Source organism: Suncus etruscus, chromosome X (assembly GCF_024139225.1).
Source record: "Suncus etruscus isolate mSunEtr1 chromosome X, mSunEtr1.pri.cur, whole genome shotgun sequence".
NCBI lineage: Eukaryota > Metazoa > Chordata > Mammalia > Eulipotyphla > Soricidae > Suncus > Suncus etruscus.
This window is the reverse complement of record NC_064868.1, coordinates 57,432,486-57,459,833: the sequence shown is the minus strand read 5'-3', so window position 1 is coordinate 57,459,833 and position 27,348 is coordinate 57,432,486. Positions and strand designations below refer to the sequence as shown.

General features: G+C 35.6%; 1 protein-coding gene and 1 pseudogene across 1 annotated transcript in view; one reads left to right on the top strand and one right to left on the bottom strand.

Moving 5' to 3' along the window:
- AR (androgen receptor) overlaps positions 1-27,348 on the bottom strand; it is a 249,229-nt gene that overhangs the window by 207,606 nt on the left and 14,275 nt on the right. The window lies entirely within an intron of this gene.
- LOC125999368 (eukaryotic translation initiation factor 4E-like) overlaps positions 1-27,348 on the top strand; it is a 67,934-nt pseudogene that overhangs the window by 29,315 nt on the left and 11,271 nt on the right.

The following is a 27,348-nucleotide window of genomic DNA, read 5'->3' as shown; positions in this document are numbered from 1 at the left end:
ATATATTGTATGACTTAAGCCCAGCAATGAACAATTTTGTAACCATGGTGCTTAAATAAGACAATTATTAAAAATTAAAAATATTCAAATAATTCCTCACTCTGTCCATTTTCTCTCTGCCCTGCTCAAATATTTCGTTTTGTGTGATTCAACATTTGCAATTTTTGACCTAGCTCACGCATCATTAGTATTTCTAATTTATAGACAAGTACTTCTAATTTACATACATTCAATGATCTTGAAAGTAGGGCCAGATTTCATAAGAACTTATGTAGGCCAGAGAAATAACACAGCAGTAGGGCGTTTGCCTTGCACATGGCCAAGCCGGATGGACCTGGGTTCATACCCTGACATCCCATATGGTCCCCCGTGCCTGCCAGGAGCAATTTCTGAGCACAGAGTCAGGAGTAAGCCACAAGTGTTGCTGGTGGCCCAAAAAACAAGGAAGGAAGGAAGGAAGGAAGGAAGGAAGGAAGGAAGGAAGGAAGGAAGGAAGGAAGGAAGGAAGGAAGGAAGGAAGGAAGGAAGGAAGGAAGGAAGGAAGGAAGGAAGGAAGGAAGGAAGGAAGAAAGGAAGGAAGGAAGGAAGGAAGGAAGGAGAGAAAGAAAGAAAGAAAGAAAGAAAGAAAGAAAGAAAGAAAGAAAGAAAGAAAGAAAGAAAGAAAGAAAGAAAGAAAGAAAGAAAGAAAGAAAGAAAGAAGGAAGGAAGGAAGGAAGGAAGGAAGGAAGGAGGAGGGGAGGGGAGAGGGAGGGGAGGGGAGGGAGAGGAGGGGAGAGGAGGGGAGAGGAGGGGAGAGGAGGGGAGAGGAGAGAAAAGGAGAGGAGAGGAGAGGAGAGGAGGGGAGAGGAAGGGAGAGGAGAGAGGAAAAAGAACTTATATTGTACATTAGTTCTCCCCAATGATAGTAAATATTACTAATGCTTGAATTTCATTACTTAGCACAATATTGTTTGAGGCCACCAGAATGCCAGAACTAAAGTTTGCAATCTTTAATTCACATGGAGACTTTTTTTTTTTGGTTTTTGGTTTTTGGGCCACACCCAGTGACACTCAGGGGTTACTTCTGGCTATGCTCTCAGAAATCACTCCTGGCTTGGGGGACCATATGGAATGCCGGGAATGCCAGGGGATCGAACCGCGGTCTGTCCTGCGTCAGCCACATGGAAGATGAATGACCTACTGCTATGCCACCACTCCTGCCCCATGGAGAATTATTTTAAGTAAACGCATCGCAATAATCTAACTGATAACATGCAAGTAGTTGTCATTTTGATAAGTAGAATGAAATCCCGGTTGACATTTATTTTTTTACCTATGGTTGTTGTCCAATATGCCTCCCAAAGTTGAAGTTAAATAAATCACCACTTAGAAGAAGCATATGTCCTGAAGTGTTGGCAAGAATTTTAGAATTCACCTACGATTCTTACTTTCCCTTTTATTACAGTTCACAGATAAGTAATATAATAACCAGAGAAAAATAGTTTGACTTTTTAGCTAAAAGACCCAGAAGGCTGTCTCCCCAATTGTGAAATGCATATTACCTTTGGTAACAGAAAATGAGTTAAATTTGCACTGTAATGAACATTTTGTTTTAGTGGTTCTGCATTTATTTTCATCAGTATTTTAAAGTATAGGCTAATAGGGACTATATCTTATATATTAATTAAAGATTACTATTTATTTTATATAAATGATAATTGTATGGTTATGTTAAAATAGGCTGTCCTTACCTATTAGGAACATGCAATAAAATTTTGGGGGGACACACCAGGCAGTATTTTGTTTTGTTTTTGGGTCACACCCGGCAGCACTCAGGGGTTACTCCTGGCTCTACTCTCAGAAATCACTCCTGGCAGGCTCGGGGGACCATATGAAATGCCGGGATTCGAACAACTGACCTTCTGCATGCAGGGCAAATGCTTTACCTCCATGCTATCTCTCCAGACCCCAAAGCAGTATTTCTATGTATAAGGTGGCAGATATCTTATACACAAAGATATTGAGAACTGGATAACGTATCAGCTTTGCTGCTTAAAACTGTAGTAATGATCCCAAAAACAAGCTAATGGGTATGATAAAATCAAACTTGTTTTAAAGAACTAAATGCTCTCTTCATGCTAATAACAATATTCAATGCTCCTTCTATAACCCCTCTCTTCCCACCTTGGTCTGCCCCAAGACACTTAAGATAAACAGATTTTCAGGAAAAGTGACTTGCATGCCTAATAAACAATGCTGAGATTACATCCTACAACATTACTAGTGGTTTCTAAAATTCCTTTATTTATCCTAAACTATTTTTACAGGAGTAATGTGCTTGACTTGCATTCAACCTCAGCTAGAATCCTGGGCATTGAATATGGTTCCCTGAACACAGCAAAGAATGAACCCTATGTGTAGAATCAGGAGTAAGCCCTGACTAAATATTGCAGAGTGTGGCCCTCAAATAACAAACCTCCTATTTGTGAGCTCAAAGTATATACTGAGAACAAATTATAATGTCAGGAACACTCTACACTCATTTAATTCCCTGAGACTTTACAGTGTTGTTCCAAGAAAACCTCTATCACTTTGATGGAAACCTTTTGGATAGTCAAGAAAATGAAGCAGATGATTTCTATGCTCCAAAAGAAGAGGGCAACTTGATAACTACAGTAAATGAACCCTATTGTTATGCATGGCAAGAGAGGTCAGAAAAGAATACATGCTGTCTTCGTGATTAATCACTTTGTTATTTAGCAGATTAACAAATATAATTTTAATAAGGAGTGTAGAACAAAACTGCTACAAGTGAAAATCGTACTGTCAGGCCCCTGAGAAAAATAAAAAATAAGAGATGACAGGGATATTTTGACTTTTGCCATAGTTAGCAAACTAGATTTTATTGTCCACATATACAATTATCTCATTGTATAAGACATAAAAGCTAAAAATCATTGATTTTTTTCAGTTTCTAAGCAGAAATGGATCTTAAGGAATGCCTAGTAGACCCAAATTACAAATTTGAATGTGTTATGAAGAGCTTTGCAAAATTGATATCATTTCTTATCCTGCCTGAATTTCAGTTGTACAAAACATACAAGAGAGGAATTACCCTTTAAATTCTGGCCATCTCTGATTTTTTGATATAGACTTTCCCCACATCATATTACTTATTAAAATATACAGCTAGAGGAGAATCACTAGTCATTCTTGTACACTTTATCTGACTGTTTTAAATTCACTTCTACAGAAAAGCACTTGTTATCCTTGGAAATAGAAAACAATGTTTTTCACCAAGTCAGCAAATGTCTTCTACAGTAGTTTTGCTCTTATCCATGGTATTACTTACAGACACTGAGTTATAGCTACAAAGGATAGGGCACTTGCCTTGTACACGGCTGGGTAGTGTTGCATCCCTAAATGGCTCTGAAGTCTAACCAGAGTGGTTGAGGAGCACCGAGTCATAAATAAGCCTTAAGCACAGCCTCGTGTGCTTCTCACAAAAAAAAGTCTAAATAAATAAGTGGATAATTGAGGAATTATGAAGGGTAATTGGGGTGCTTTTCTTTTGCCAGCCCTATGCTAAACCTTAAATGCATAACTTTAAAAATGTTGCTTAATGTATAAGCAGTCCTCTACCATCTGTGTATAGTTACTATCATTGTAATATGATTGATTAAGAAGCAAAGACCAATATCTTACATCACATATGTTCAGACTTTTAGAGAAAGCAGATTAAGGCATCACTGAAACAAAGCATTTAATTTATGATCATATAATGTAATGTTACATTGAAGATATATTGAGGAAACTTCAAACAGAAATGAAAGAACGAAAACTTGATAAATGGAATGAAAAACACACTGAAAATCTGACCGGCAGGGTAACAGTGAATGAGAACAGAATCAGTAAGCAGGATGATGAACTGCATACAATATTAATACAAGAGAAGTTGGAAAAAATCTTAAAATTAATGAACAAATGATGGAACAAATCCTCAAAATAAGTGAAGAGATGACAATAGACCTTTGAGATGAATTCAACATAAAAGCATAAGAAACAGTGGTGCCCCAAAGAGCCAGAAAGAAAATCTTAATGAACAACCAACAAAGACATCATTGTTGATAAAAATCCAGAGGTAATACGTGTTTGCCCCACCTCTTGGAAACCATAAGAGTACCAGCAAAAAGGGACTGAAATAAAAGAACCCAAAGGCAATCCTAGTCACAGTGATGAAAACCACAGAGATAGAACACTGAAAGCAGCAAGATCAAAGAAGAAAATTTCAAAGAAGTATCTTTAAAATTTATAACAGATTTGTTAGAAACAACCCTCCATACCAGATGGCAAAGGTGGGATATAGTGAAAAAAAAACTCAATGAATGCCTTATCAAGAGTAATAATTCACCCAAGGAAGCCTTAGCAAAAAAAAAAATAAAGATGGAAATAACTTTTCACAACTTTAAACTGTACTATAAAATCATAGTCAGTAAAACTGCATGGCATTGGAATAAAGACAGATCCTTGAATCAGTACAATAAACTTGAATATCTGAAGATGAACCCACAGGTTTATGAACAATTATTTTCTGAATAAGAAAGTGGAACAAAGAAAGATTCTTGAACAAGTGATGCTTGGAAAACTAATCAACTTCATGCAAAAAAAATAAATTCAGACCTCTCCTTAACACAATGCACAAAGGTCAAATCAAAATAGATCAAAAACTTTGATATCAGACCTTAACCCATCTAGGGTACAAAGAGGAAAATACACAGAATACTCTCTGACATTGAAGCTAAAGATTTAACATATACCAGCCAATCAATCAACATATAAATCGCATCAATGAAAGAAAAAATAAAAACTATATACCCATAACTATAGGTGCAGAGAAAGCATTTGATAAAATCCAACACCAGTTCATGGGAAAATTATAAACAAGATGGGAACTAACTGAAGAAAACTTTTTCAATACAGTCAAAGCCCTTTCCACAAGCCCATCTCAGATATACTCAATGAGAAAAAACAAAAACCTTTTATCTAACTATGGCACAAGATAAGTTGCCCTTTCTGGCCATATCTACTCAATATAGTTCTAAAAGCAATTGCCATTAAAATTAAGCAAGAAAAAGAAATCAAGGGCCAGAGTGGTAGCACAGCGATAGGACATTTGTCTTGCATGTGGCCGATCCAGGACGGACCTTGGTTTGATACCCAGTGTTCCATATGTTCCCCCGAGCCAGAAGCAATTTCTGAGCACATAGCCAGGAATTATCCCTGAGTGTCACAGGGTGTGGCCCAAAAAGAAAAACAGGAAAAAGAATTCAAGGGCATCCAGATAGGAAAGGAAGAAGACAAGCTCTCACTGCTTGCCAATGGCATGATATTATATATAAAAAAAATCCTTCTGCACCTCAAAAGAAATAGTGCCCAGGATACAAGAGTCACCCACCAAGTGGGAGAAACTATTCACCCAACACCCATCAGATAAGGGGCTAATATCCAAAATATACAGGGCACTGACAGAACTTTACAAGAAAAATCATCTATTCCCATCAAAAAATGGGGAGAAGAAATGAACAGATGCTTTGATAAAAAAAAAGAAATACAAAAGGCCAAAAGGCACATAAAAAATGCTCCTCATCACTAATCATAAGGGAGATGCAAATCAAAACAATGATGAGATACCACCTAACACCACAGAGATTGGCGTACATCACAAACAATGAGAACAATCAGTGCTGGCGGGGATGTGGAGAGAAAGGAACTCTTATCCACTGCTGGTGGGAATGCCGTTTAGTCCAACCTCTATGGAAAGCGATATGACGATTCCTCCAAAATCTGGAAATTGAGCTCCCATTCGACCCAGCTATTCCATTCCTAAGGATATACTCTAAGAACACGAGAACACAATAAAAAATCCTAAAGATTCTTAAGAAAAACTAATTACAATAAATTTGTATGGTATAATATATATATTTGTATAGTAAAGAGGCAGGCTGCATGACTAATGTGAAAAAGTACATATATTTTCTATTTACAAGTAATGAAAGAGAAGAAAGTGTTATTAATAAAACAATCTGAATCACAACTATACCTCAGAAAACCCAGTACCTCGGAGTCAATTTAACTAGTGAGGTGAAAAACTATACAAAGAAATCTGCAAAACCCTATTTCATAAAATAAGAGAACACAAGGAAATGAAAAGATCCACTGCTCAAGGATTTCTAGGGTTGAAATAATTAGAATGGCATTACTTCCCAAAGCATTGTACAGTTTTAATTTAAAGCCTATACAAATACCCATATCATTTTCAAAGAAATAGATAAAACACTTTTAAAATTCAGATGAAATAATAAAATGTCATGCTTAGCTAAAGCATTACTTGGAAAAAGCAGAGGGGAAGTAATACTTTCCACAACACTAAACTGTAATATAAAGCAGCAGTCATTAAAACAACATGGTAGGGGCTGGAGTGATAGCACAGCAGTAGGGCGTTTGCCTTGCACATGGCTGACCCAGGACAGATCTCCTCGGTTTGATTCCAGTCACTGAATGTAGCCCAACCCCACCCCCCAAAAAAACAACCAACAGTAACAACATGGTAGTGGAACAAAGACATACCCTCAAATGGAATATATTTGAATCTTCTGAAACTGACCCTTGGGAATATGATCAAATAATCTTTCATAAAGTACAAATAAGTGAAGCGAGGAAAGCTTCTTCAACAAGTAGTATTTGGAAAAATGGTCAGATACATGCAAAAAGTGATCTCAGATCTTTTAACTTCATACAAAGAAACAAATCAAAAATGATTCTTTATATCTGAGCTGAAACCATAAGCTATATAGTGAAAAAAGTGTAGGCAGAACACTTCATGTCATAGAAGCTAAAGGCATCTTCAAGGATGAAACACCACTTGCCAAGAAAGTGGAAGCAAAGGTAAAAACTGGGACTATATTAAATTAAAAATATTCTTCACCTTAAAGGAAAAGGTGATAAGAATACAATGACTACCCAAAAAATGGGAGAAACTATGAACTCAATACCCATTTGATAAAAGGTTAATATTCAAGATATACTGTGTTGATTCTGTTGGCCTGCAAGGGTCAATTCCCTGGTGCATTCAGGGGACTGAGAATGTTGTCCCCAGCTCATGTCCAGGAAAAATGGTCCCAGGATGAAGATCACAGTTTATTCCCTACCACTAATATTAATATAGAACCAAAAGAGGAACTGGGATATCTGAGAAGTAAGTGAGGTGCTGTGAGAATCTCAGCATTAGGCTAAAGATTGCCCTAGACTAGAGTAAGGCAATGTTGATAGTTATTATAAACAGGACTCTGTGAAGAAGGAGGGAGAGACCAAGAGAAGCCCAATAAAGAATACTAATGGTGGGGGAAGATGTAGCCACAATTTATGCTGTCTCTGAAGCTTTCATCCTCAATGAAAATTACTATAACAAGAGCTCTACAGGTCCCACAGGAACAAAATCTCTACAGGGGTTTCATCTACCAGGCTGTTCAGAAATAGGTCATCAGGGGCATCTAATGTTAGACATTGCACTGAATTACTTAGCAAAAAACAAAAACAAAACAAAACAAAAACATTTAATCTCATTCAAAAAATGGAGAGAATAAATGAGCAGACATTTTCTCAGAAAAAGAAATACTGATGGACAAAAGGCACATAAAAGTGCTCTAAATCATAGGACCAGATTGGTAGCACAGCTCTAGAGTGTTTGCCTTTACAAAGCTGACCAGGATGAACAAGGGTTCTATCTCCGGCATCCCATATGGTCAGCCAAGCCACGAGCAATTTCTGAGCACAGAGTCAAGAATAACTCCTGAGTACACTCCCCCCCAAAAATAAAACATAAGCTCTACATCATTAATCATTAGGAATATGCATATCAAAACTAGAATGTGATACCATCTCACACCACTGAAACTGGCACATATCAGAAAGAACAAGAACAACTAGTGTTGGTGTGGATGTGGGGAGAAAAGGATTCTCATTCACTGCTGGTGGAAACATCAACTGATCCAGCTTTTGTGGAAAATAATATAGATACTCTTTACAATAACTAGAAATTGAATTTTCATAAGAACCAGCAACACCACTCTTATACATTTCAAACCCCCCAAAACAATGTGTTAAAGGCCTCTTCATTCTTATGCCTATCGCAGCTCTATTCACAATAGCCAGAATCTGGAAACAACCAAAATACCCAGAACAGTTCAGTGAATAAAGAAACGGTGGTCCATCTGCACAATGGAATACTATGCAACCATTATGAAAATGGAAAGTATTATACTGAGTGAAATGATTCAGAGGAAGAAAAATGGACATAGATTGATCGTACTCATTTGTGCTATATAAAATGTATAGTATTGTAATAAGAGAAGAGGGCCAAGAGGATCAGTCCATGGTAAGAATCTTAATACAAATAGCGGGGGAGTTAGGCAGTTAGGCCAGAGAAGAGATCACCATGGAAACGATAGTTGGAAATGATACTCTGGACAAGAATTGGGTGTTCAAAGATGATACAGTAATAGGCATGATACCCCTCTAGTAACAATACTGAAAACCACTTTTTCTAGAGGGGATAAAAGTAAGAAAGAGGGAAAATAAAAGAGAGAAGAAAAATATCTCCACCAGAAGCAGGCTGGTGAGAGGGAAACTAGGGACATTAGTGGAGGGAAATGTGCAGTTGAAGGGTGTTATATATTGTATGACTCAAAATCAATCATGAATTGTGGGATTATGGGATTTGTCTGTCTCTATGTCAATTCCCACATGGTTTCTCAATGGATGTCATTCTATAAATGTAGCACCTCTGATTGGTAGTGAAACAGGATAGTCCCACCTTCTAGGTGGGATGTTTTTCCATAGATAAAAGGCAAGGGTGGAAGAGGAGGTCGCTCTCTTTGGTTCCTGGAGCTTCCCTGTGGCTGGTTGGAGGGTGGTTTGTGGACTGGAGTTAGGGTAAGTTGGGGAATTTTTAAAGTCTTTTATTTCCTTAAGTGTGTGTTTGATTATTTTGGAGAGTGCGTACTGGTTAAGACTTGTCTCACTAGTGTTCCGGGTTAGAAAGGAGGGTTTAGAATCAAAAATGAATGACTGTATTACGAACAACCTTGCAACCACAGCGTGTAACTAAGTAATATTAATAAATACGGTTATCTTGTATCACACTGCCAGAAACCTGGACTGAATTCCCAAAACCACATGCCGTTTCCAGAAGGCTACATGATCACTTCTAAGCATAGAGTCAGGAATAGTCCCTGGGTACAGTCCCTGGTATGGCCCAATTTGTCTTTGCATCAAAAGAAAAAAATATTGTACACAGCAGATAGGGAGCTTGCTTTGCACACAGTCGACCTGGGATGACCCAGATTTGATCCCTGACATCCCTTATTATCCCCAGAGCTGGCCAGCGGTGATTTCTGAGCACAGAGCCAGGAGTAACCCCTGAGTGTCACTGGGTGTGTCCCCCCCAAAAAATTTAAAAAACAACTATTACAAGTTTATAAACAAAAACTCATTTAGTTTTACTTTTTAATCTATAAGATTATAATTTATGTTCTAGTTAGCTCTAATTTACAAATGATGAAATTTGGACTCAAAACTATTAATTTTCCCAGGGTTATACAGTTATGCATATAATAACTGAAAAACATTTGACAAAGATCCTTACATTTTTAGTTCAAATTCATGATTAATTAATGCTCCCAAATTTCTTCACACATGGTATACCTAGCACAGTGATGGCTGACCTTTTTGAGCCCGAGTGCCCAAACTGCCGCACAAAACCAAAGAATGCCCCGTCCTCCCAACGGCCAGTCGGCCCTGTTGCCAGGTGAGCTGCAAAGCAGACACCAGCACACTCGCCTCCCGCAGCGTCGCATATATTCATTGCGGACCTTCCCGCGTGCCAGCTGCAAAGCCTTCACGTGCCACAGCTGGCACGTATGCCATAGGTTCGCCAGCGAGGGACTAGCAGTTATATAATTTTCCTCTCATCTCAGCCCAGCTAAAAGGAAAGTAAATGCTAGCATGAACTCAGTGCAGAGAGGACTCATTTTCCACCTCCATGTTTAAACAGCAATTAAGGAAGCAGGAGGAGGTATAACACTTATTTTGAAATTTAATGGAAAGGAAGGAAAGGAAACCTTCATAATCCTCATTTTGTCAAGTTACCAGAGGAAATTGTAATTAAATTTTGAAGTAAAAATTTTATAAAATCAATTGATAAGTAAAATGGGTAAGGCATATGCCTTGCATGTAGCCAACCGAATTTGTTCCTGGCACTAATGAAATTTTCTGGAGCACTGCTATTAGTGATCCCTAAGCACATATCCAGGAGTAAGCACCATCAGGTGTGACCTAAAAATCTAAATAAATAAAAATTTAAATGTACAATCAGATAAAAATTTCCCAGAACATCCACATTCAAAGCTCATTTGGTTTTCTATTTTACAATTAACCAAGGCATTTAAAAGTTTATGTTACATTTTTTTGCCACAGTATCCACGAAGGATGTAAAACATTTCTAAGCAAAACATAAGCATAGATTATAAAATGAAAATGTTGAAGAGAGGCAAAATGCATTGTCTAGTGAAGGATAGTTTTACTGGCCTCTATCAAAATAAAGCTGAATTTAATGGAGCATTGAAAAAGTTTGAGGCAAGAGAATAAAATGTCAAAAATATATTCAGATTTCAAATCCTTCAAATTGCTTACAGTGTGACCTTGAAATAAATTATTAATCTCCCTACACTTTCCAATTATCTCTTTAAAATGAAGTAAAAAATTTCTATAGTTAATTAAATTACATATTACACCAGAAAATACCTTGAAAACATCTAATGAATACTTAGCACTGAAAGGTAGGTCATTAAAAAAAAAACTAAAATTTGATCAAAATAAATTTTCCTATGTTGAGAAAGCGTCTTCAATGTCAGTTTTTTGTTTCATTTTGTTTTTGTTTTGTGGGCATACTTGATTGTGCTCAGGGCTTACTCCCTAATTCTGAGTTCATGCATCATCCTGGTGTTCTTAGAGTAAGAGCTGCTGGAAATCAAACCTAGGTCAATTGTATGCAAAGCAAATATCATATCTTCTTTTTGATCTCAAGAGTCAGAATTTTAATACAATTGTGATAGGTATTAACCATTTACTTGGACAAAATAATATAATGATGCGCTTTTTATTTTTAATTGTTTTATTTAAAGCTTTGTGATTTACAAAGTTATTCATGGTTGAGTTTTAGACATACAAAAGGTTTAACACCAATCCAACCATCAGTATCAACTTCCTTCCACCAGTGCTCCAGATTCCACCCCCCATGCCTGCCCCCTCTGCAGTCTACCATTGCTATCAATAAAAGGCATTAAGTTTGGTTGTTAAAGTTCAGTGTTGTTGAACACCTGGTTGGATAGTTAGTACGTTTCTTCCTTAACACCACCAATGGATCTGAATCCCCTTGCCTCCTGTCACTGTGATTTCACATGTCTTTCTCCTCATCCACTCTAGTTCTTTCCTATTTATCACTATACTCAGTGGCCAGATATTCTTTTTTTTTTTTTTTTTTTTTGGTTTTTGGGCCACACCAGTTTGATGCTCAGGGGTTACTCCTGGCTATGCGCTCAGAAGTCGCTCCTGGCTTGGGGGACCATACGGGACACCGGGGGATGGAACCACGGTCCGTCCTATGCTAGCGCTTGCAAGGCAGACACCTTACCTCTAGCGCCACTTTCCCGGCCCCCAGATATTCTTTATCTTCTTTAAACAGCATTCATTTTATTCCAATAACCTATAGCATGCACATACATAAATAAGGGACTAAACAAGTAACCTATATTTCTAATATCCACTAATTATCAATATCTACATTCTCATCTACCACACATCCAAAACACACACACACAAACACACACACATTCATGCGAGCAAACTGAACCACATAAACCTTTAAATATCTTTTATATCACTTCTGTTCTTGGGAAGGTAGAATTTTATTAAAATGCAATTTCTCATTAAAATTTCATATTCATGTGCCCCAAATAAAAGTTAGCTGCATTTTAAGAGGGTCATACTCACTGTTCATAAGGAATATTACTTATGATTTGATGAGTACTTGAGATTTGGTGAGTGATATTGTTCTCCATTCTACAAACACTTTAATACCTGAGGTGATATTTTATAAGTTTTTCATTCTTTTCTCTTTGCAGGGGCACACCTGATTGTGTTTGGAACGAACTCCTGACTCTGAGCTCAAAGATTCTGCCTGGTGCAGTGATAGGGATCAATAAAGGGCCTGTCCTACACAAGGCAAGAGCCTTACTCTCACCTTCTCTCTGTATTATATTATCAGCCCCTTATTTCTCTTTCTATCTTAGAATACACTACCGGACCTGGTATAAGTTGGTTCTCAGGTGATGCATTGATGAATAAAAGAATTAGTTGGTGACAATTTTACCACTTACCCAGATTAATATTGCTAAAATTAAAATTGTTTCCAACAAATTATAGAGGACATTGTTAGGTTAACACTGGAAATAATGTCTCCCAAATAAAATATGTACTTTATCATTTAATTATAAAGTTGTTGAAAGGGTTTGAAAAAATTAAACCAATAGTAAAATAAATAATTAATTAAAAAGTTATTTACAATTTGGAATGGACAGTGGGATAGGATCCAAGATATATACAGCTCTCCTAAAGCTCAAAAACAACAGCAAAACAATCCCATAAAAATCATGGAAAGGACAAGGCAGAAGCATTGTTACAGCAGGTATGGTTCTTGCCTTGCAGACAGCTGACAAGGATTCTACCTTCAGAATCCCATATTGTCCCCCAAATCTACCATAAGTGATTCCCAAGCCAGGAGTAACTCCTGAGCTTTTCTGGGTGTAGGACCCCCCCAAAACAAGAGAAGATCTATGAAGAGAAGATTAACAAACAGTTCCTTAAGAAAAATGTCCACTATCACTGATCACAAAGGAGATACACATTAAAACAAAAATGAAATAACACCTTGTACCAGTCAGATTAGAACTGTCTGTATAAAAACTAAAGAAAACCATAGAATATGCTGGTATGTGATGTTAAAGGAACTCTCATTCACTGCAGTTTGGACTGTTGCCTGGTTTAGTCTCCTAGAAAAGTGCTTTGGAGAGTTCTCTGAAAGTTAATAATAGTGCTTCCATGTGACCTTGCAATTCTTTCCTGGGAGTTCTTTCAAGAACACAAAGACATTGATTCAAAAGAACATATGAGTACCTATGTTCATCACAGATTTATTTATAATAGCTAAAATCTGGAAACATATGCCAAACACTAGTTAAGTGGATATGAGTTGTGGTATATAAACATAACAGAATACTACTCAGCTTTGAGAAGAGATGAAATCTTGTATTATTTTCTGCGTCTTGAAAGAAAGTCATCTTGGAGGAAGTCACACTAAGTGAAATGAGTCAGAATAAAAAACAAATACCAGATGATCTTGTTCATATGCAGAGGATAAAGAAACAAAGCAAGGGATTAGAGAATGCCTGATGGAAATAAACCCTGCAGTATGGTCAAAACAACTGTTAACTGAGGATGGATAATCAGGGAGAAGGGACTTTTAGGATAGTCTTGGCCCTTTTGTAATGGACATGATGTAGAGCATTTCTAGTGTAAAATAATCGTATGGGTGCTATTAAAAAAAAAACAACTAAACTACAATTGAAAAGTCATGTCCCAAATACCATTTCTGTCACTTATTATCTACATTACACTGAAATTTTCCTTAATTACTTCCAGCCTTAGTTTCTTCATATGTGAAGTGTGAATATTAATCCATTCTGCAATTACCACCTAGTTGGGTTAGAGAAAATGAGGGGGAAAGGTGCCAGGAACTACTTGGTAAACTTTAATGCACTATATATTTAATAGATACTGTAATCACTTATGCATCAAAAATGCCAAATAATTTCACTCCCGTTATCCAGTTTGTCATTTATTGAATAACTAACTCTGTCACTGATTTTTTAAAAAATAATAATCTAAAAGATTAATGCAAAGGGGGAATGATGGCACAAAATGAAGTCTCTTGCCAAATTCAAGCTACATTTGTCTCATTTGATTAATACTAAGTCTTTCGTGTCTACCCTAACAAGTCACTATTGACACTTATAAAATTTCTAAGATCTTAAAATGAGCATTTTAATGTCATCCAAGCAAACTTTTAGGATATAGTCTGACTTCTTTGCTCAGTAATGGTGAAACTGGGTCAAAGATCAATATTAAATAAGGACAACTGTCCTTACCCCAAATATTAGGCATAAGAAGGTTTGTCCTCTACCCTTCTTCAAAACCCTAATCCTTACTTTGGTTTGCTTTGCAGACAGTGTGCCTTGGCCAAGAGGCAGGACACATTTTTCTTTTGCATGTGGCCAGTCTGGGTTTTATCTAAAAGATGACACCCAGCTATTAACCCCAAACAAGGAGTTCCCCCATTTTCCTCTTTCCTTTTCACCTAGAACTTTTTTATGTAAAAATCCACCCAGATCTTACTCCACCTTCCCCCACCTGATTGAATTTTGTACTGAGAATAAAGAAAAGTCTGTCTGGCTTTGGCGCTGAGAGACCACAAGGTGAAAAGCAAACTGATTCCATGACTCTCTCCTTACTGGCTTGGTTTATTAATCCTTTGTAACTACCCTACCTTCATCAGACCTGTCCACCTGGGGGTAGAAATACTGTGTGTGGGGTGATTTCACAACATGTGGGGATTTATTTTATAACATTCTTGTCACCCCTTATGATCTCCTGATCCTGTTAGGAGTAACTCCTAAGACTGTTGTCCTGAGAATTGCCATGTGATCCCAAAACAAAGAAATATGGAGTGTGGCTCATGAGATCAGTCTACAAGGGAATTTATTGTTCATTCTGGCTCCTACTGGTCTGGAATCACCCTTTATAAGAATATGCTTCCCTGTTCTCTTCCCCTACAAAAACACATCTTGTGACCTGCAAAAAATTTGTTCCTTAAAGCACTTTCAGAACCATTATTTGATTGACCCTTAAGCATAAGTTGAACCAATCCTACAGTTACAATGGTTTCAGTAGAGTGAAGACATGTGTGGAAGATTATGCTGAAAAAAATGGCACAAAGGAAGTGGAATGACAATCATGGAAGACAGATTTTGAGATGGCAAATGCAGGTGATGGCTACAGGATAAAAATAAAGGAGAATTGTGACCCTCAAAGAAAAAAAAGAGTTGGAATCTGTGGAATGGGATTTATACTGGAAAGAAACAAGGTTTTCCAACTTTCTGAAATATCCTTGACAGGCTGAAAATCAAATGGGGCAAAGGGCTCTAATAAAAACCTAATTTATATGCACAATGAGCACCTGCTAACTGCTGATTTCTCCACTAATAATTTAGAAGAGCAATGAAGAATGAAGTAGGAAAAATATCATTTCCATCAGGTAGCTTGTACCACAGTAACAATGCTTGTAATAAGAAAATGAAAAGGAAAAAGAGAAGTAAACACATCAAGCTGACGATTCCATGCTATTCTCAGCACCTATAACAAGAAGATAATTCCAGAGAGCTAACCCACTGACTGGTAAAAGTGGTTCCTTCCTCTAAATCTTACTTTGCAAAACTAAAAAGAATTAAAAAATTGTAGTTTGTAAATCTTAGTATGTGTTGTCTGGAGTTATGGGTCTTCAAATTAGATTATATTGTTCATTCTAAAGGATAAATCCAAATTGATTTTACCTTTAAAATTTACTCACTAGTAGATTGGTGTGCAGTCCCTTGCTCTTTCAATCTGCCAGCTTCCTCTCAAATGACTCAGCAAATCTTTAAATATAGACAGGCAAGGAACTCCTTTCAGACATGGTGAAAAAGTTTTAATTTCTTTGAGGTAGGCAAGGCAGTCTGGAAGTTCCCAAGCATATTCAGCACTGCTGTAAAGTTTTTTATTCTAGACTAAGTATACTGGTTTATGATAAACTGTCTGTCTTTGACAGCTCTATAGAACAAAAAGGTGAGAGGGAGGATAACTCAAGATAGTGGGAAAATTTAAGGAAATTGCTTCTTCATGATTGTAGAGAAAGAAGACAAATATATGCTGTTATTTGTATGTTGGCACCTAGTTTGAATGCAGGGGTCCAAACTCAGCAAAAGACAAGACGTTGGCTAATTCTATCCTTATAAGAGATTGATAAGTGGAGGGCCCATCTCATCCTTCCTGTCTTCTCAGACTGGGATCTGTTTTCAAATATCACTTCTAGTAGAACTTAAAGAAATGTACAGGGTGCTTGGAATAGAACCCAGGTCATCAGCATGCAAGACACGTCCCTTACTATCTCTCCTGCTCAGGCCTTCCACTTAGATATAAGCAGCAACTAGTAGAAGACTTCAACTGGGCTAAGGAAAGCAATAATAATTTGTATTTCCAACACAAATTAAAAATCCTTAGCACATTATTATCTGCCATGACTTCATGCTTACATTCCTGTCAAAACATTCTGAAAACTTGAACATTGTTAAAGGAATAGTAATGGCCTAAGGCTCATGACCTTAGAGCCTAGCTGGGCATTTTCTGAAGTTCTGCTTGTTCTATGTTAACAAAAACAACAGCAACAATAATAAGTACCATTTATCAAGAATTTATAATATCTATAATATGTATCATTTATCAAGAAATTATAAGAAATCTTCTTTTAAAAATTCTTCTAAAGGGGCCAGAATAAGGAGGAAAAATGTAGCAAATGAAATTAGCAAAATTAAATAAATAAAATTGTAAGATAAATGGCCAAGAACATAAAGCCAGTAGTTATGAGACAGTATGTAAACCAAACTTCTGTATTTTTGAAAGCCCACAACACTCTCAGCACATGAAATTTTAGCCCTTTTTATAAATTCTTTCCCTAAGAAACCCTACCCTCTCTGATGTGAATTAAAAAAATCCTCAATCAGCAAGTTATTCATATAATCAAGAAGAAGGTAACTTATAAAGCTTTAAATTATTAGGAAGTGAAATGAAAATTATCTGCTAAATATTATCTACTGCCCTTATTCATGATTCTCAATCAGTTCAGTTTCTTGAATTCCTTCAGTGAGGATTAATTTACTATTCATACCTTATTCAATGGATAGAATGTATAGATGAATATATATATAATGGTGAATATATGATCAAACATTTCAACAACTAGATAATATAAATTATTTTATTTAGTCCTCAAAATGACATTGAATACAGAGTTCTGTAGATGAAAAATTGAGGTTCAAAGAGGTTAATTCGCTCAATAAAAGTCACAGACTTAATGAATGGCTGTGCCAAAAGTAAGAGCAGGTTCATTCTGATTGTAAGTCCCTTGTAGTGTTCCTTAGTCTCTCTAACATAGTAAGCAGAAGTCCTTCAGGGGTACTGTAGCTTCCTGATCTGACAAGTATGGAAATTTTAAATGTTTTGAAGCATTGAGCAAAGAAATTAATTAATAAATCAGATTGCAAGTATCTGGAAAACTATAAAATGCATGCCCTAGTGGCTGATCTTCACTATCCATTAATCATTGTCATGCAAGAATTTAGATCCAGTAATTCTGATTCTTCATTCCTGAACTGTAAATCTGATTTTAATTAATATGACTGAGCATTGTTTACAATAATGTTCATATTTATGCTTTAGGCATACAGTGTTTTTGCACCGCAAATATTACTAAAATGTCAATAATCCTCAACCACTGACTGTCCCTAGTTTCCTCCTTAGCAGTTGCATCCTTCCTTTCTCTACCCACCCTCCAATTCCCTGATTGTAATCCCGGTTTTGACGTCAAACTCTAAAAGTCTGTATTCATTAGTCACTCCCTCAATTCTTTCCTTTATATCCACAAATAAGTAAGAGCATTTTCGTATCTTCTGAATGATTTCACTATTAAAATATCCTCTAGTTCTATTCATGTTATATTTTTATGTGAAGTTCTACCAATAACACACAAACACACACAAATGAAGACACATATTTAAGATAACTTAAACCTATCTGGTCTTTGTGGAAATCTTCTTTTAAAAATTCTTCTAAAGGGGCCAGAATAAAAGTATAGAGTGTAAGGAACTTGCCGTGCATACAGCAGGCTTGGATTCAATCCCTAGCATCCCATATGGTCCTCAAGCTGGCAAGGATGTACACAGAGCCAGGAGTAAGCCCTTCCTGAGCACTGCTAGGACTGCCCCTCCAAAAAGAATCTCTAAGAAGAAACTACTCTGAGAAAAGCCATTTCATATTACTTGCATATGTTGGGCCCCTTTCAGATATGACTCAAATACAGCAAATTCTTTTAATCCATGATGCTTCTTTGGATATATTGGGGTAATATATCCACAGTTTCCAACTTACCTTACATACTGAAGCCAGTGCAGTGCTCCAGGTCCTCTAAACTTTACAAGTAGGGATACTCAAAGTCATTGAGTGTTGGGTTGTGTTTATATTGCAGGTTTGATCAGAGTGGAATGTCCAGAATTAAACTAAAAATGCTGTAAATTCTTTTATTTTGAATCCAAAGTTTTGATAAGTTAAATTGTATCTATCAAATGTTTTCCAGTAACAAATTAATCAATTAATAAGTAAATACATATGGAATAACTACAACTTGCTAAGCTCTAACTTATGTGTTTGAAGACATTAGAAGCAAGACCCATAAAGCTCGTTTGCACTTAAAGAAGGTCACATTTAGAAAGATACATGTGACACATGCATAAATAACTGTAAAATAAATAACTAAGTACCATTTCATTGAAAAGCAAAAAAAGGATCAATTTAAACTGTATTGAACACTGACTCTTGACCTAAATGTAACATCAATTATACTATCTGATTTCCCTGCTCCTCAGTTTTACGAGCTAAATATTTCTAGTTCTTGTCCATAAAGAGGAAATCAAAATCTTTCAACGATATCATGTCTCAAAGATCATTTCCTGATGTAAAGTTAAGAGATGTTAAATCTAATCTAGATTTTAGCTTTTAAAACACAGTACTTGGGGGTGGGGAAAAATAGTACTTGAACTAACCTTATTAAATTCATTGTAATAAATTGGGATTTCCTTTAAGGTCAGAAATTATAAGAGAAGAAATTCGGTTCAAATGATTTAAGAGTAAAGATTTTAAAATGACTTTGACTTGATCCATTTGGCTATTGTAGGAACTGAGGCTAAAAAATATGCCAGATACTGAACCTTGAACAACATACTTAAAGAATACAGACTTTGACCTATTAACAAATGGGTAGGTGCTGCCATTTCAAACATGCATTACCTAATTGCTCAGCAAGTTATGTAATTATCTGAGCTTTCAGAATAGGGAGATAAAATAGAGTTCAGATACTCAAGAGCTTTATAGAGAAATTGATGTTTGAAGTGAGATACTAACAATAATGTAGCTGAATTTTGAGAAAGTTTATCTGGAGCTATGACTGCAATATGAATCAGGAGGATCAAAGAGAACTAGAGAGAATAGGTATGAGTTCACAACACCAATCCAAGAAATAAAACACAAATATCCTCAGTTGGATTGTGGAAATAATGAGAAAGCTTTGGAGTACACTATATATATTCACTCCGCTAATACACAAAGCTTCCAGCTTAACTATTCCTGGTACATTTTCAGATCATCGTTGACAGTGCATTCTTAACTTGGAAGAGTAAGATATTCCTAGAGAACACAGATCATCCCTTTCAATTACATATCTGACTTGGCATATTTTAAGCAACCAAGTATCTCAGAAAAAAGGTAAACCAAACAAGTAACATCCCATCTGAAATGGGAACATGGTTCTTTAAGGACGGGACAAACTTCCAACATGTGGCACTGAGGATGGCACTCACTAACGGGGCATGTGGTTGCCTTCCACTAGATTAAGAAAGGTATGTTCACATTTAGTTTGCTGAGGAATCTTATACTTTGAGTATTGAACTAATATCTCATTTGTATTCATTATTCTATGTTTAATGTTTTTGACATTCAAAAATTAGAATTGCAATCTTAATTTAAGTCAAACACTTAAGCAGTATTTATAATATGTTTTCTGATATAAAACCAGTATGCTATTTCTTAGGATGAAATACATTATATGTTTTAGGCATGCATATTCATATTTTCCACTTAAATTTTCTCAGTTCTCTTCATTCTTACTGAATATTTTCCTACTTTATGAAAACTCTAAAATATATAACACAAAATTTTTAAAAGCTTTATGGCAGTGAAGAGATGATGATTACCAAAATAAAATCCAAGTACAAAACAAAATTTACTGCAATATATTTTGGACGTCAGAGTTGAAGACATAGTTATATAAATGATATTAGGCAATATTTTATATTGTTTTCAATAATTTGATTTTCTTTATTAACATAGGTTAAAATAATATTGTGACCAGTCTTCACAAATTGACTTAATGGTATCTTTTCTGACTATTCCATTTGCCATTTTATTAAGTTTTGTTGAAGTAAATAATATAAGATATATGATTATATGCCTGCCAAGATGGCAGGCTGGCAGTGAGAGGAAATCTGGGGATGTTGAGGGGAGATGACATTGGTGGTACGATTGATGTTAGAACATTGTATGTCTAAAATGACTCTATTATGAACAATTTTGTAAATAATGGCATTTTAAAACAATTTTTAAAAATATTTTAAAAGTCTATGGTAGCATAGCAGTAGGGCACTTGCCTTGCACGCGGCTGATCCAGGACCGACCTTGGTTCGATCCCCGGCATTCCATATGGTTCCCCAAGCCATGAGTGATTTTTGAGCCCACAACCAGGAGTAACCCCTGAGTGTCACTGGGTGTGGCCAAAAAAAGTCTATGATGTAATTAGCAACTAAAATATTTTATTTATTCAAAAGGAAGTTCAAACACAGGTTTTCAAATGAAGAACTGAAAACTTCCATTGGTAGGTCTTGGGTTTTTTTTAAAAGAAAGGGGAGAGTTAGGTAGAATAAATTTACCCAGAACATGTTTATTCCAAAACATTTATTCCAAAACATGTTTGGAATCTTTTATATATCCAAATATTAAAGATAAAAGATTTACAACTTTACTTCTATCTCTTGCTTTATGTAACATCATCTAATTAGAGGTTGAACAGCATTTCAGTGAGATGGACTAATGCATTTGAAAGTATGCACTCTTACTCACTGCCAATTTTCCAGACATGAAAATTAATTACTTATATAGTAATTACTTATATAAGTGGCAAAATTATACCTTTAAAAATAATCATGACAACAAAATTTTATTTTAGTCTGCTCTGATTTCCAAGGTAACAAAAACTATATTCGACGATCATGAATACCTATAAGATTCTTGTTTCCTTTTGACTTTTTTTTTGGTTTTAGGCCACATATGGCTGTGTTTACTCCTAGCTTTGCATTCAGGATCACACCTGGCAGTGCTCTGCATAACTTATTTGGCCTGGAAGAATAAGTGTAATATCCTTTCCCATATGAAAATATTTACTTTTATTTGGAAAAAAATCCCATTCAACACCTTTGGTAATTATGTCTAATGTTTACAAGGTCACCAGCACTATCTTCATTATCTTTTGGTTAGAATAATTTCATTAATAAACTAGATAGATTTTGTGCCACACCTGGCAATACTCAGGGGTTACTGCTGGCTCTGCACTTAGGAATTACTCACCTACTGATGCTTAGGGGATCATATGGGATGTTGGGGATCGAACCCAGATTAACTGAGTGCAAAGTAAATCCACTGTACTATTGCTCTTGCTTCAAGCTTTTAATTGTTTATAAAAATGGTAGATAAGATAACTTGGGAAGAAATGTAGGAACAAATGTGAGAAGGCATAGCAATGAAAATGAAAAATTTGGTAGCCTAAAGTTCAAACTATGGTTCTATTTAACTGCTCACCATGTGAACCTGATGTATTTTAAGGATAAAAGTTGCTCAGACACAATATTTTGTATTAAAATGTACAATATGTGTAGTTTTCCTCTTTGCAAAGTTTTCCTCTTTGGCAAAGAATGTATGTTGTGAAGCCAGACAACTGGGATTCTAATATAGTCTTATCCAGTTTCTTGTCCTATAACCTAGAGCATATTAATTAATTTACTAGTAATATGTAAATTAAATGACCACTTTCAAGGTGAACTATTTTGAGAATTACATGAATACATTTAAAATACATACAATTACTAACTAAATAAAATTCACTTATCTTCTCTCCTATATAGTGAGATTGAGATTTTTCAACTACCTTCAAATATTTAATATGTTAAATAGTTCTATAGCTATTTTTTCTAATACTTGAATTATTTGCACAAACTGTTTCTTTCCCTTCACATTTCTTAATGTCACCATATGTTGAGAATCAATGGGCTATGATAATTTCATTGATGATGAGATCATGCCAGGCATCTTATTCTAGAATACGAGAGATAAAATTTTGCTTATTATGAGAAGCTGCAAATACTATACAGTATTCCCACCACCAATTCCCCCATTTCCCTCCTCCCCCACCCACTGCCTGTATTCCAGACAGGCATTCTACTTCTCTCACTCATTCACATTGTCATGATAGTTGTGTTATTTCTCTAACTGCATTCAACACTCATTGTGGTGAGCTTCATATGGTAATGCTGCAATGAATATGTGTAAGGAAGGCATTTGTGTATTATTTTTAGTTCTTAGGTTATATCCCTAAGAGTGGTATAGTTGGATCATATTGGAGCTCAATTCCCAGTTTTTTAGAAATCTCTATATTGTTTTCCATAAAGGCTGAACTAGACGGCATTTCCACCAACAATGAATGAGAGTCTCTTTCTCTCCATATCCCTGTCAGCACTGATTGGTCTTGTAATGCTTAGAAAACCACAGGCTGTGCTAACTATTGAACCTGGGTCAGCTGTGTACAAGTCAGTCACCTTACCCACAGTTCTATCTCTCTGGCCCCTCTTAGGCCATTTTTATTCATAGTGTATAGAGTTCAGCTTTAGTCAATGTTCTGTAACCAGGTCAGAGTGATAATCCTGTAGGAGGATTCTTGCCTTTCATCCAGCTAGTTTAACCCCTAGCCTGTCTGGAGAGATCCCTGTATATAGAGCCAGGAGTATACCCTGAACATCAAAGGATATGCCCCAAATCAAAAGAAAACAAAACAAAAACTCAGTAAATATTAAGTCCATCCTTACTATCTTTTGCATGAAAAAATTATTTTGGCACCTGACTTAGAAAAAATGAATAGGAGCCAGAGAGATAGCATGGAGGTAATGCATTTGCATTGCATGCAGAAGGACGGTGGTTCAAATCCCAGCATTCCATTTGGTCCCCCGAGCCTGCCAGGAGCAATTTTTGAGCATAGAGCCAGGAATAACCCCTGAGAGCTGCCAGGTGTGACCCAAAAACCAAAAAAAAAAAAAAAAAGGAAAAAGAAAAGAAAAAAATGAATAATGTTAATATCAATATTATTTGAGTTTTCTTAGAAGTAAATTTGTGGAATATTCTAGACTTTTATTTATTATTTAAGTTCATGGTTTAATGTTTGGTGAGAAATGACTCACTATCACCTAAATAAAACTCTCAATAGAACTCTGAAAATAGAAGCATCCAGTTGGAATCCAAGAAAATTGAACTTGTACTTTAGTTCTGTTGTCAATGTAAGTTTTACCATTAACAAATATTTTGCCCATTTTTGGCCTCTGTACAGTAAAATGGGAGAGAGAGATGGCTATTGTGATGCTATGTTACCTTTTAACTTTTAAGAACTGAAAAACTAACGTAAGGAAAACCATTTGGATGTTTTCCAATTAACTATAACTTTAAAAGTCAGAAATTAAACCCTTTTTTCTATACACAATGCCATTTTTCTGTCTATAATTTTAACGAACTTCACAAATGTTAATATCATTTTAAAAAGGTTCATGTCAAAAGGTTGTCAATCAGTTTTTATTTTCCTCTTTCAACAGGAAAGACCTAATAGGCATGAAAATGCTGTGGTTCTACCAACAGTTCAGAATCTTAAGTATTTTGTGTCTCTCTATCAATACTTCTCTGATCTAAGACACTATCATTTTGCAAATGAATCACTGTGATAAACTCATCTTCCTGATTATTCCTTATCCTTTTCACACAGACAATAAGTGAACAAAATAAGTGTATAAAATATCAAGTCATTGCAGCTTTTACTATTCTGCTCAAAATCTTCTGTCAAAAACACATCTTAATAAAATCCAAGGTCCTAAGAAAGAACTGTGATAGCATTCATTAAATATGACATCACCTTTTATTAGTCTCCACTAATCTATAATATTATATAGGTTTATATTCTATTCTATCAGAAAGTAAAAGGTTTTTCTTCTGTTTCTATCTCTCTAAAGTCAAGAATGATATTGTATCAGGTCTTTGTAATTGTGCTTAACTGTGACTAGAATATTTTAACCCCAAATATTATGGCTTAGGTTCATTTCTTTGTTCATATCTGTAAACAAATATAAACCTCATAGGAAAATATTTTATTATATATAACACTTCCCAATATCAATTTCTAGCCTACTATTTTGTAACAATGTTGAAAGTCACGTTGCTGAAAAAGACAATGAGAGTGGGTGAGAGAAAAGTGTGTGACATAGAAGCAGGTTAGAGGTGGGTGCAGGGGACTGAAGGGTAACTGGGGAAACTGGTGAGGGAAATGAATACTGATGAAGAGATGGGTGTTGGGATATTGTTTAATTTAAATTTGACTATAAACAACTTTCTGATCCTGTGTTTCATGGTGATTTAATAAAAAAGGGAAATTTTCTTTAAAGGAAGAAATAGTAGAATTGAAATCCCAGCACATGAGCCAGAGAGTATTAAGTGCTTAGGTTTAAATCCTGGATCTCCTACTTTGAAGCTGACTCTAAACATGACACCTGGCATCGCTAAACCTCTCTTTAAGATCTACAATGGGAGTAACAGAACAATAAAAGCATGAATAATATTATCATAAAATTGCATCCTTGTATATGATAATGATGATGGTAAAATGTAATAATAGAATATGAAACTACATTGTAAATTGCTCCTAGTACCTGCCCAACGTAGCTTTTTCATGATTTATATTAATAAAAAGACATAAAACTACCAAACTGAAAATGCATTGAATTTTTGGAAAGAACACTCGGATGAAATAACAAATATGGGGCCCGGAGAGATAGCACAGCGGTGTTTGCCTTGCAAGCAGCCGATTCAACACCAAAGGTGGTTGGTTCGAATCCTGGTGTCCCATATGGTCCCCTGTGCCTGCCAGGAGCTATTTCTGAGCAGACAGCCAGGAGTAACCCCTGAGCACCGCCAGGTGTGGCCCAAAAATCAAAATAATAATAATAATAAATATGACATAGCTTATTTATTGTCTGGTACTACATAGTGGTTCTGGCTCAAAATATCCCTCTCATATGCTTAATACACCAAAGGAATCCAATCATACATTGGTAGATCCTGAAACAGACACATCTGTCCCCCTAGTGGTGTAAAAGTAGAACTACACTTTTATAAGCTTGGAATCTACTGCAAAAAACATCCATGATTACAGTATGTGACATTTTAGAAAGCTACATCATCAGCAAGTCCTTTAAATAATTTTATGCTGCTCTTAATAAAATTAATTTTAGTTTATGGTTTATCACATATCTTAACACCTTAAAACTCCATTTGTACGGAACTTCAAAACTAAACACTATAATCAGTGGCAATATTAAGAGCACAGAACATCTTTTACGCATTCAAGAGAAATGCTCCATCACTGAGACTTATCATCAGGCCAAGAGAATACTTTTTGATCAAAGCATCTTACTGCCATTCACTCTAAACTTAGACCCACCAATTACTTGCATGTTAGTATAAAGAATCCGAACATGTTCAATGATGTAGTTAAATAAACTTATAAGAAGCTAAGAACTGACTTGGCTGTGGCTGAATGCACTATTGAAAAGTCTGAAATAGATTTCAGTGCCTTTTTGAGTTTATCATTAGCTTTTCAGAGATACCATATATTTGAAATATCCATCAAGATGTATAATCTATCACCTATGGTCTCTACCAGATCCATGGAGAACTAGGAATACCCATAGCTAATATTGTTTACCACTTCATCAGAGTTAAAATGCATTCACAAATTTACTTACTTTTAATCCACATATTTAAAACATGATTTCATGTTGACGTAATAAAGTATTTTTTTCCAAATAGATACAAGTTCTTTGAGGGAATGATTTCAGGATTCTCCCTGAATTGTGCTCCATTTAACAAGACAATCATAATCAGGGCTCTTCTTATAGCAAGTGTTCGCTGAAAACAAGTGCTGAATTTTTATAAATACTCTTTTAATAGTTTTATATAATAGAGTATTCTCAAAAAGTACTGGAACCTTTTTGCTAGGAGACTGTAAGTTCACTTACCAAAAATCAGGATATAGCAGTTGTGACTGATTAGATATTAGTCTTAATCTGGAGTTTGTTCCTTCACATGTAAAATTTTATTTCTGATTCATGATGATATAGTGCATCCCAGAAAAATATTCAAATTACATGAGAGTAAATTTCTAAATCTAGACTTGCACATCAGGATTGGTGATATTTACTTTTTCCAAAAGAAACATATATAACATAAAATTATGATTCCAGCTGATTACATAAACCTAAACACAAGACAAAGTGGCTTCTTTGCCCGAGTTTGCATTTGTTATTTCTGCATATTAATTTTCTCAATGAAATATCTTCTTGCTAAACTTGCTAATAGTTACTAAAAAACATACTATAATCTTTTTGTTTTGTTTGTTTTGGGTAACACCCGGCAGCTCTCAGGGGTTCCTCCTGGCTCTATGCTCAGAAATAACCCCTGACAGGCTCGGATGACCATATGGAATATTCGAACCACCGTCCTTCTGCATGGAAGGCAAATGCCTTACCTCCATGCTATCTCTCCGGCCCTACTATTATCTACTATATAAACTTCACTGTCATTTTTTACTTCTTTCCACTAATGACCTTTAGTTTTTAGACACTCTTATACTCATTGAGGAAGGGGTTGGCATCACCTATTACAATAGGTGAGGAACATTTGGAATAATAGTATTCCGATATAGTCTTAAAATGAAAAATAATATAAAAAGAATATATATACAATAACTATCAGCAAAGCAGAAGAAACATTCTGCTTCCTATGTTCTGGAGTTCAAAATTTGGATAAATGCTTTCAGGAAGCTAAAATAATACACCATATACAGAAATAAATAGCAATATACAAAAATAATTAACTCTATGTTGTAAATGAACAAGTTAGACATGAAAATACATT